The sequence below is a fragment of the Cryptotermes secundus genome, unplaced genomic scaffold (genome assembly GCF_002891405.2).
Source record: "Cryptotermes secundus unplaced genomic scaffold, Csec_1.0 scaffold896, whole genome shotgun sequence".
NCBI classification, from domain to species: Eukaryota; Metazoa; Arthropoda; class Insecta; order Blattodea; family Kalotermitidae; genus Cryptotermes; species Cryptotermes secundus.
Genome location: NW_019738361.1, coordinates 242,212 through 254,626, shown reverse-complemented (window position 1 = coordinate 254,626; position 12,415 = coordinate 242,212). Strand labels below are relative to the sequence as shown.

The following is a 12,415-nucleotide window of genomic DNA, read 5'->3' as shown; positions in this document are numbered from 1 at the left end:
GGTAGTCCAGTTCGGCTCAGGGGCCCAACCAGCCTCCTATACAATGGGTACTGTGGGCTGTTTCCCCGGGGTTAAAGTGGCAGGGGCGTGAAGCTGACCACTCACCTCCAAATAGTGTCTTAGTCAAGAAAATGTGCACCTATACATCCACTTCCCCATACGCCTTCATGACATAGTGCTTGATTAGTTAAGCACAGGGACAAATTTACCTTTTACCTTTTAGAGATCAGAGAGTTGCGAGTTGGTAAGAGTACTTAACCAACGCGTCACAATTTTCTTTGTAGGCAATCTGTGTTGTAATATAATTAGTTCTGAATTCATATTTGCATAATATTTTGTTTCCATTCTACGCTCGCGACGGGCAACATTGTTTTATGGAGCATGCGTATATTGCGTGTTATATCGAGACAGAAAGAGACATTCGGGTGGGGGTAGTTGGTTTCTCTCCAGGTGGCGTTGGTGTAGCGCGTCAGCAGCAGTCAGTTGGTAGCGTTTTGAGCAGGCAGAATGGGGCAAGCAATGGACATCCGCTTTCGTGTTATATAACAGATAATCACATGAGAAATGGATTCATATAAGTACGTTTAGGCTTCGATTATTTGCAGTACACTGCGCAAATGTAATTAAGAACATTATTAATAACTGCAATGAACTGTAGTGACAATTTTTTTTAAAGTAGTGAATTTTAATGCTGTTTACTTAGATCACTATAAAATACCAGTTGCTTTTGATGTTGAAAATTTAACGTAAAACGTGTTTAACGATTTTAATATTAGTTTGAAGGTAAGAAATCGATGTTTGTATTATAACACAAATTTATAAATATTCACGAAATTTATAAAAAAAAATATGAAAAAAAAGTTTTATATACCATACAGTCGTTAGATGAAATCCATTTCAGAATATCCTGTGACATTTCTGGACGAAATTGTTTTAAGAACAAAACCATTACGTGTTGATACCTGCGAACTTTCCATCTTATATCTATGGCATGTTGACGTGTGTTTCATTGTAACACCACACTGAATTGTGTACAGTTTGATACTACAATTAATACTATGAATTGTAACACATGTATATGTCAATGATTTGTGTGACAAAGGCATCGATCAAATGACGTCACTTACTGCAAGTCTGTGAGTCAAAACAGAAGCCTGTTGCATTGTTGATAAAGCAACAGTTTGAAAAGCGAACGTATGACGCGAGACTTACATTGAAATTTAAACAAAAGAATATCGTGCGTTTGGAAAGAGTGATTTTATGTTTCATGCGCGTTTATTTATAGACACGAGAGAAGTGAAGATAATCTTACTAATCTCTTAAAAATATTTATTTGTAGGCGTAATTAGGAAGGGGTTTTATGAAACGAATGAACAAAATTAGCTGATGTAACAGAACGTAAGAGCGGGAATAGCTCATGACATCAGTGGAACAGTGAAGTAACACGTGAATAAAAGGTTATTAGCCTATTAGGACCTTTGAACATATATGTATTGACACATTTTTCACACACTTATTGTTGTTTAAACTTAAAACAACTTCTACAGACAATTTCAATCTTGTGCTAATGCGAGACAAGACTTTCAAGTACCTGCCTGAGTAGACCAGTAGCTGTTGAAGGAAGAAAGAGTAAGCGTGTGTGTGTGCGTGCGTGCGTGTGAAGCTCCTGGATTATAGCTGCCTTCATCTTTTGCCTGTCAGTACAAATATTCCTTCCTTTCGCCAGTAACCTCGAGTTTACAACTGAAATGAGGTGAGTTTTATATTCCTGTTCTATGTATGCATGAAAGTTAATAATTTTTGGGAACAAGTTTACATCACGACAGATACATAGCTCAAGCGGTTAGTCGCTGGTTTTCCACCGTGGCGGCCCGGGTTCGATCCCGCATCTGGTCAAGTGGGATTTGTGGTGGATAAATTGGCGTTGGGGCAGGTTTTTCTCGGAGTACTTCGGTTTCCCCTGCCAATTTTCATTCCATCAATTGCTCCACAATCACCCTCGCCTATCATCTGGGGCTGGTACAATAGGCCAGAAGTGGGCGCAGTGTAAGGGACTTAGTCCCACCCCACTACCAATAAAAAATAATACGTATGTATGAAACCTTATATATATATAAAGTAATGTAATGGCGAATTAAAGCCCTGAAGTCAGGTGATGTCGGTTTACCATAACGAATTTCCTAGCGCCAACACCTTGCATGTACGCAAGTAACATAGTAGTCCATGAACGAGAGAGCAGTCTTTTGTTTCTGTGTATCGTGAATACAGCCTGCTAGCATTCAGAACCTTTTGTCTTCTCGTCTGCTGTACAAAAACATAACAATTAGAATATACAAAATTATAATTTTGCCTGTGGTTTTGTATTGGTGTGAAACTTGGTCTCTGTCATTAAGGGAGGAACATAGACTGAGGGTGTTTGAGAACAGGGTGCTGAGGAGAATATTTGGACCGAAGAGGGATGAAGTGACAGGAGGTTAGAGAAAACTACATAATGAGGAGCTTCATAACCTGTACTCTTCTCCAAGTATAATTAGAACGAGAATGAGATGGACAGGGCATGTAGCACGAATGGGGGAGGAGAGGAATGGATATAGGATATTGGTGGGAAAGCCAGAAGCCACTGGGAAGACCAAGACGCAGGTGGGCGGGCAATATTAAAATGGATGTTAGAGAGATAGGATGGGATGGTATGGACTGAATTGATTTGGCTCAGGATAGGGACCAGTGGAGGGCTCTTGTGAATACGGTAATGAACCTTCGGGTTCCATAAAAGGCTGGGAAGTTCTTGAGTAGCTTCACAATTGGCGGCTTCTCAAGAAGGGCTCAGCTCCATAAGTAATTTTTTTATTGCTAGTGGGGTGGGACTAAGTCCCTTGTACTGCGGCTACTTCTGGCCTATTGTACCAGCCCCAGATGATAGGTAAGGGTGATTGTGGAGCAGTTGGTGGAATGAAGATTGGCAGGGGAAACCGAAGTACTCTGAGAAACTTGCTCCAGCCCCCGTTTGTCCACCACAAATCCCACTTGACCTGAACCGGGATCGAAAAGCTCCATAAGTAAGTAAGTAAGTAAGTAAGTACTGCGAATATGTTAATCCATTAAGCTTCTACAGTTCAGTGTTTTCTGAAACGGCGGGATTCCAGAGCCCGTGGAGGCTAAATTAGTTGGTCGTTAAATTGATTGGTTACAGGCTGGAATACGGGGATTCCCCTCCCTCCAGTTACCAGATATTTGTTTTCTTGTCCAGGCTGCTTCTGGGAGCTGCATAGTCTCCTATACAATTAATGTCGGTGGCTGTTTCCCCCGGGAGTAAAGGGGAGGAAGCTTCAATTTGGCTACACATATCTACGTAATGCAGAAGTTAAGAATATATATGAAGTTTTAAGCCATTCCTCCGTGGTTTGATGCGTTACTCGCCACAGACTGCTGCTCTCCGAGACACAGCTGCTCTGTGATCATGCATCCGTGTCTGATGTGGTCTGTTCACTTGATAACTATAAGAGTTTGTTCTCGAAAATCTGTCATCTTGTAAATACAAATAGGTCTAGTGTTATTGGACCATGATTTAGTTGAGAACATTTCAGTCGTGTAATGATGATGTATCAACTGTCGAAGGTTTCTACATCATTACTTTTGTCGAAAGCGGAGTAAGCCAAGTTTTGTGTAATTAATGGAAGAAGAAACATGCGAATCGCTAAAAATGTATTTTATTGCTTTGTTTGCAACAAAGTTCAGTTCACTGAGTGGGCGCTTCCTAGTGTTGTGTTCGTGAGACCCAGTTCGAATCTTGGCCCGCTCACTTACTACTCTTGTTCACATTTTCGCAATTTTGCTTAGTTTCTTCAGGAAAATGCCCAGAAATGCGCACGTCCGCCACCACAGATTTTAATATTTAAAGTTGGGGGACACTAGTTCGATTCCAAACCTAATATCTTGTTGAGCATTCACCATGCTTTTGCCATCAAGCGAATTCAACCTTGTACAGACATAAGTGATTAAATTTTGTGCTGGTTACTAGTTGTCCACAGTATAGCTATATGCGTTAATTGTATCGTTCAGTATAGCTATATGTGTTCATTGTCTATTTCAGTGTAGCTACATGCTTTCATTGTTCCCTTTGTATAGCTACATGTTTTTATTCTCTCTCTCTCAGCGTAGCTACATGCTTTCATTCTCTCTCTCTCAGCGTAGCTACATGCTTTCATTCTATCTCTCTCTCTCTCAGCGTAGCTACATGCTTCCATTCTCTCTCTCTCTCTCTCAGCGTAGCTACATGCTTGCATTCTCTCTCTCAGTGTAGGCAAAAACTCAGCCCCACACATTTTCATATATTTTCCCTTTATGTAACGCAAATACTTCTAAAGTGTTTTTTAAAGCAAATAAATAACATCGCTAAGCAATCAGACCACATAGAAGAGTTGCTTGTTGCTTGGAACGGGGAGACGGGACATCTCGCAGAGGGAAGTCTCCTCATGCGGTGGCCGGGGCACAGAGAAGAATACAAGAAGATAAAAAGGGGAGAAGAAAGCAATAAAGATCAGACAGAGTCTCTAAGTCTTCTTCTGAGACGCTGAAAGTCGGCCTCTTATGTTCAAGCGTGCAGCAGTAATCCGGCCGGAGGACGTGAAGCAGATACGAGTAGAGGATCTTGTTCGTAAAGTAGGAGTGTTGTTCACTTGAAGGAGCCTCTAGCATCTATACTAAGCAAATGTACACGTACATATTATATTGCTTTAATTTCTGATATTCGGTGATTATATTTCTAATTGATGATTAGAAATGAAAGCAGTTGTTTTTTTATATGGAAGTTGTACTTGTGAAATTAAATCGAGGATTGCCATGGCAAAAGCTGCATTTAGCAAGAAGAAGAATCTTTTTACCAGCAAATTGGACTTAAATTTGAGAAAGAAACTAGTGAAATGCTACGTTTGGAGCATCGCTTTGTATGGGGCTGAAACTTGGACACTTAGGGCAGTAGATCAGAAACAACTGGAAAGCTTCGAAATGTGGTGATGGAGAACGATGGAGAAGATGAGTTGGACCGATTATGTGAGAAATGAAGAAGTGTTAATTAGAGTCAGTGAGCAGAGGAATATCCTACACGAAATAAGAAAACGGAAGGCTAATTGGATTGGTCATATCTTACGCAGTAACTGCCTTCTAAAAGAAGTTATTGAAGGAAAGATAGAGGGGCGGATAGAAGTGACCAGAAGACGAGGAAGAAGACGTAAGAAAATGCTGGATGACCTTGGGGACAGAAGAGGATATTCTCATTTGAAGGAGAAAGCTCTAGATCGCATTAAATGGAGGAACTGTTTTGGAGGGGACTGTGGACCTGTCGTCTGACAGATTACTCATGAATGAATATCAGAAGCCTCTTCAGTTGATCTAGCTCCCACATCCGTACCAATACTTGTCTATATCACTTACTGCTTTTATTTCTAATCACCAAACATGTCGACGTAGAGGGTAACATATCTGTCTCTTCTTCTCAATTTTTGAAAATTTTAGTGAGGGTTAACCTTCTGTAGCGTGACACCTTTGTAGTTTGGTGGATATTTACCGGAGTTTCGGAGAAGAATACTGCCTTGAGATTCAGGGTATAACATATTATTTCACTTTTCCCCTTAATACCTATTAATTATTTCAGGGTACCGGTCAGTTTACTCGCTCTCTCTGTCCCCATGCTTCCTTACCATATCCCACATTCATGATTTGGGCCCATTTTTCCACTCTGAAGATGAGGCAGCGGGTTCCTCTGGAACGTCGGTAAATATCTACTTGGCTAAATGACATACAATGTGTTCCAGGAGGAAAGGTCAATACTTTGGAGGTCATAATATCGGCCATTTTAAGTGTATATGTACATGTGTCCTGTTCTGAACGGTTTCCGGGATAGAGCTGTTTCACTGTACAGTTCCAAAACTGTTGATAAGAAAGAGATATTGTGTACTGTTTCTAATACCGGCATTTATTGTTCAAGTGACAAAGTTGGTACAGTTTACCTAGTATAATAAATTTTCGAAAATTCCACTATCAACATCAATGCACTTCGCAACTTGCGTATCTCGGTACAACTCGAGTGAGGACATGGCGTGTTGCTCGTCTGTACAGTGTACAGTGTACTGTACAGTGAAATAGCTCTATCTCGGTGCAACTCGTGTGAGGACATGGCGTGTTGCTCGTCTGTACAGTGTACAGTGTACTGTGCAGTGAAACAGCTATATCTCGGTGCAACTCGTGTGAGAACAATGCGTGTTGCTCGTCTGCACAGTGTACGGTGCAATGAAACAGCTCTATCTCGGTGCAACTCGTGTGAGGACATGGCGTGTTGCGCGTCTGTACAGTGTACAGTACAGTGAAATAGCTCTATCTCGGTGCAACTCGTGTGGGGGCATCGCGTATTGCTCGCCTGTACAGTGTACAGTACAGTGAAATAGCTCTATCTCGGTGCAACTCGTGTGGGGGCATCGCGTATTGCTCGCCTGTACAGTGTACAGTACAGTGAAATAGCTCTATCTCGGTGCAACTCGTGTGGGGGCATCGCGTATTGCTCGCCTGTACAGTGTACAGTACAGTGAAATAGCTCTATCTCGGTGCAACTCGTGTGGGGGCATCGCGTATTGCTCGCCTGTACAGTGTACAGTACAGTGAAATAGCTCTATCTCGGTGCAACTCGTGTGGGGGCATCGCGTATTGCTCGCCTGTACAGTGTACAGTACAGTGAAATAGCTCTATCTCGGTGCAACTCGTGTGGGGGCATCGCGTATTGCTCGCCTGTACAGTGTACAGTACAGTGAAATAGCTCTATCTCGGTGCAACTCGTGTGGGGGCATCGCGTATTGCTCGCCTGTACAGTGTACAGTCTACTGTACCGTGTAACAGCTCTATCTCGGAAACTGTTCGGAATAGGACACATATACATATATGGTATTCTTTGCTTAGGTTGACTGATACTATGACCTCCAAAAATATTGAACTTTCCTCCTGGGACACCCTGTATGGAGATTCCCTAATTACCCATCTTGCAATTAATCAGATAGTTCGTGGTCCACACTAATTCACAAGGCGATTACTTAAATTAGAATTAACAAATCCTATTCACATACACCCAGACTAATGACCACCGCCCAGGACCTGGTACCACGTCGTCTCATCGGGTTAGTATATCCCCATGAATTTTCTGTCTGTGTATAAGGCTATGAGGTCGTTAGACGGTCTGGCTATGACATGGTGGTTTGTATCTGTCACTGATATAGTTACAAATCTGCCATAATGCGCTCCAAGCTATTTGTAAACTCTTAATGAAGCTGGAAGTCGAGCAGTCCTGTGAGACGAGTCTCCTTATCCGTCTGTGTGACGTGATGCATCCGGCCCCTGATCGATATGTTGGTAGCCGGCGCGCGAGTCAACAGGTAGAACTGATAGTCTATGAGTCATTTGGAAATACAGTGGAACCTCGCTTAACGAGCATAACCCGTTCCAGAATCTACTCGTAATGCGAAACACTCGTTAAGCGAAACAATTTTTCCCATATAAATTAATGTAAAATACGATAATGCGTTCCATGCCGAAAAAAATACTCAGAAAATTTTATGTATAACGTTTATTCAAAGAAAATTATATATACATTGTTTAGGAGCGTGAATCATCTTCATCTTTTCTTCTATGCGGAATGAACCAACCTGGAATGCGAATTCGATTTGCAGAAAAAAAAAAATCGAAATAATTAGTTTATTATTTATGATACATATCTAATTCTTTTTACTAGAAAGCTGTCTAGAGACATTTGTTTTTGTCGACGCTTCAAAATTTGGTGAAAATGCGACACAGCATTATCATTAATTAAAATTGTAGCGCGCATAGCCACTGCCTTATTAAGGTGATGCTTCTCAATGTACGATGCAACAGTTTCCCATGCTCTCAGCATTTCTCTTATTGCGCCAGAAGATTGTTGCTTTGCTGTTACCTCCTCCTCCTCCTCCTCTGACAAACTCTCCTCCACAACTTCTTGCTGTGAAACACAATGCAACTCCAAATCGTGCAAATCGTTGATGTAGACCGACTGTATGTGCGTGCTAGATCAGCCACGCTCACACCTCGTTCTCGCTTTTCAATGATTTTACGTTTCATTTCTACGGTTATTTTTATTCTCTTATGGCTGTCTTTTTGCGGCTTTTTCTTCAGGGACATTTTTGCAAGGGTTATTAAACTTTGCAAAAAAAAAAATCACAAATAATATGTCTGAACACAAGTTTGGAAAAATGTGTGATCACAAGCGACCCTAAGATGCTAGCGGAACGAGTGCTAAACACAAACTGATGTAGCAGGCGCACAATCCGGGACTTCCCCTCTCGCCACTCGTTATGCGAAACGTCGCTCGTTAAGCGAGTCATTTTTTTTTTACAATTTGTTTTGCTCCTTATGCGAATTACTCGTTATGGGAGGTGTTCTACAACTGGCCGCCTGTCACTTCTCACACCCTCGAACCCACCCCCTCGTCTGAAATTTTTCTTCTGCGCATTCAAGGTTACTCTTGGCTTTGTTCGAAGTCACGTGACACTTGCTTTAATATAGACGTTTTATGTATACTCGAATACATGTTCCTAGTTTTCTTTTCCACTTCAGAAATTTCCTTGTCCAATAGTTAAAAGATTTTGCAGGTGGAGTTTGAATGGATATGCCTACGATACAAGTTTGCATGGCTCGATGCTTCTCAGGAGTTTCACGAAAATCGATTTAATGATTCAAATGGTGGTGGTGGTGGTGGTGGTGGTGGGGGGAGCTCATATGCACCCACACGCGCACAACTGCAATCACGCAAACACACACAGAGCACGCACAAGCTCATACGTTTCATTTATTTTCCGAGATATGACCGACCAAATTTGCTTAAACGTTAAAAGTTCAGAATTGCGTTTGGGGGTGTCCGGTTTCGACATCGAAAATATCTTGCCTGAGGTTTATCCACGGTTTGCTCAATTCGTCTACAAGAATGCTAGGATAGTACCTTAAAATAGATCACATCCATCCTTATACTTGGAAGATTATCGAAAGTTTTCTTCCTTTAATATAATTAAACTTTAAAGGAACCGGTGCATTTGATATTGCATTGTTGAATGCCATTACCGCCTCTGTGGTCTAGTGGTCAGAGTTCTTGGCTACAGATCCAGACGTCTGAGTTCGATTCCCGGCGCTACCAGATTTTCTGAGAAGTAGTGGGTCTGGAACGGGGTCCACTCAGCCTCATGAGGAAAATTGAGGAGCTATTTCACGGTAATAGCAGTTCCGGTCTAGAAAACTGAGATTAACGGCCATGGGGATTCTTTACGCTGACCACGTGACACCCTCTATCCGGTAAAGTTGGCACTAACTTCGCCGACAAGCGGCGGTCGCTCGGTAGGTATAGTTCGCTTGCGGACTAAAATCACGGAGTTTGTATGCTGAATGTCATACAAACCATCTTTCCTCCAACCAGAATAGAAAGGGTAAGCCATAATTTACCGAGGTGGTGATGAAAAAGCCAAACTTCTGTACTTCTCGGGACCCCTGCATCTGGAGGTTTAGTCCCACTGTTGAATTTTCCGCACTCGTTGTTTCTGGTGAAGTCTGAACCTTGCGAATGTAAGATGTATACAGGGCTCAGCAGTGACTCGGGTTCCGCACTAATTCGCAAGCTCCCACTGCCGACTCTCAAAATCTTGACTACCATTTTATTAAAGGAGACAGTGTAGAAACCCGTCCGATATATATACCCATGTCATGTCACCATACGAACAATTAACCAGTTTTTTTATTGCTAGTGGGGTGGGACTAAGTCCCTTGTACTGCGGCCACTTCTGACCTATTGTACCAGCCCCAGATGATAGGTGAGGGTGATTGTGGAGCAATTTGTGGAATGAAGATTGGCAGGGGAAACCGAAGTACTCGGAGAAAACCTACCCCAGCGCCACTTAGTCCACCACAAATCCCACTTGACCAGACCAGGGATCGAACCCGGGCCGCCGCGATGGGAAGCCAGCGACTAACCGCTTGAGCTATGGCACGGTCCAATTAACCAGCTTACTAACTAACCAACAACAAAGTAACTAGACAACCGATAAACCAACGAAGAAGCCAACTAAATTCAGTTCTTCTTCAGTTCAGTTGCACAGCTACTCAAGTAATTACCAGTGTTTAATGGAATCCGAATGTCCATTATCGTGTTCAGAAGAGCCCTAAGCCAGAAGAATCCATTCCATTACTTTGAGACCCATTTTAATATTATTATTTAACTAAGTCTAGGTTCTCTACTGTTCTCTTTCTTTCCGGGTTTCCTAATAAAATGAGCTCCCGACATCATTAAATAAGGTACAAGCTGCAAACATTTGTCACTGCACGTGTAAACAAGCAGGCATCTTGCAAGAACATTGTAGAACTTAATAATTTGTCGGAGTAACTTTCGTTAACTCTGTATGTGGTGTCATGAAAAGAACATTAAAGGGAGAACTCTTAATATACGCACATAAAACGTCTTAACAATAATAGCTCATTCAGTTGGATGAAGAACGTGAAATGTGGGTGATAAGAAAAAGTGTTAATAAGGGAATTGATGTTTTCTTCTGAAATGAGGTTCCTCTCATGTGTTGACGGTGCGAAGTTATTAGGAGAAAACAGCAGAGCGAGAATTTAGGAGAAAGAGCACCACTTTCGAACTGCGTAATAGGATAGACTGTACATACACGTATAAAGTACAACTAATTGATCGAAGAGTTCGATTTCAATATGAGGTTGTAGACTTGTAATACAGAGAAGTACTGCACTTCTTGTTAAAACTTTTTCCTGACTAAAAACACTTTAGTTTATTAATCCCTTCTTTTGAAAATGAAATTTATAATGTAAATAAATTATACAATAAACTTATTTTAGATGAAGTTTGTAGTAATAATATTGTAACGTATTTAGGGACGGAGTTTGGATTGGTGAAAGAATTTATTGACCACTTATACACATGACTTGCAACTACAAATAATTATAACGCTATTGCTGATCTCCACGATTTACAAATCACTAGCATACGCTAAATCTTCTCAGTCTTCACTAGACGTTTCCGGGCAACGGCTTCTGACAGTAGAGATTCTTCAGCTTCTCGCGCTCAGGTTCTGTTGCCACAGTCATCCGTGCAGAACTCTTATTAACTGTCAACTCAACTATAGCGCCATCACTTCTCATCCTCCCTTGCGGAGCTCAACTGGATTGGTTGTCCCAGTTCTCTTCTTTATTACTCCGCTGCGCGCGCCACATGGAAAACACTGTTCTTCAACTGTTGCGTGCGTGTTCGTTTCCGCGGGAAAATATTCGCCGAGCCGTTGCTCAGAAATGCCCATTTGTTTTTTCGCATATTCCATAGTAACGGCTGTACTCGTTTGTTTGGAGATCTTTTGCCTAGCAACGGTTGTATACGCCAATGTATTAAGTTATAATTTCTTTATATTGTAATGGAATTTTCATACGGAACCCGGAGGTTCCAGGGGTTCTGTGGAACACTGATTCAGGCTACTGTCTGTACTCTGCAATGCAAGATAAATGATGTACCTGTCATCGGGGAACGCAAGGCTATTTTAGCGGACTGTTAATTAGAATGTTGGGAACCACTGATTATACTCTGACCAAAAACGAAAAATTCTCATTTGCAGGAATACGGACCAATTATACGTTAGCTATTTGATGAAACATACCAGCATCTGGTTATTTCCAAACATAATGCACTTAGCTATATGCGAGGCTACACAAGAATAAATGGAACTCCCTTGTTTAACTGTATTTGAGTGTGTATGCAGATATTGACATGAAGAGATGAGTAACACAGAACAGTCAGAGCAAAATTATGTTTCCAGGTTGACCTGCTAACTCAGTGTGCAGTTCTTTGGGATCAGGATTAGCCTGTACGGAATCTGAGGATATCACTGTGGCAGTCATAAACAGTAGATGTGACTTATGATCCTTCGAATTGTTTTAATATTATAACTGACTTTACGATAATAAATTTGTTTATTTAAGAAATTAACGTCAAATATATTTTNGGGATGTAGAATCGAAGGGAATAAATTTGGAATATATATATTGACCCAGGGTAGCGTAGTCGTTATAGTGACTGGCTACGGGCTGGACGACCAAGGAGTCCGAGTTCGAGTCCCGGTAGGGTCAGCAATTTTCTCCAATCATCCAGACCGGCTCTGGGGTCAACCCAACCTCCTATGAAATGGGTACCGGGGGTAATGCGGTCGGGGCGTGAAGCAGATCACTCACCTCTAACTAGTGCCGAGGTGAAGAAAATGTGGATCTGTACATCCACTCCCCCATACACCTTCGTGGCGTAGTGTTTAAATTCGTTGAGCACAGGGACAACTTTACCTTACGTGTTTTATATATATAT

The 12,415-nt window shown here is 41.7% G+C and overlaps 1 protein-coding gene across 2 annotated transcripts in view; it reads left to right on the top strand.

Annotated features, from left to right (window-relative positions):
* The first annotated feature begins 495 nt into the window (after nt 1-495).
* LOC111870910 overlaps nt 496-12,415 on the top strand; it is a 251,703-nt gene continuing 239,783 nt past the window's right edge. For both annotated transcript variants that reach the window (XM_023863538.2, XM_023863539.2), the window contains exon 1: nt 496-1,753. The gene's annotated coding sequence lies outside the window, so the exon portion shown is untranslated. The remainder of the gene's footprint in view (nt 1,754-12,415) is intronic.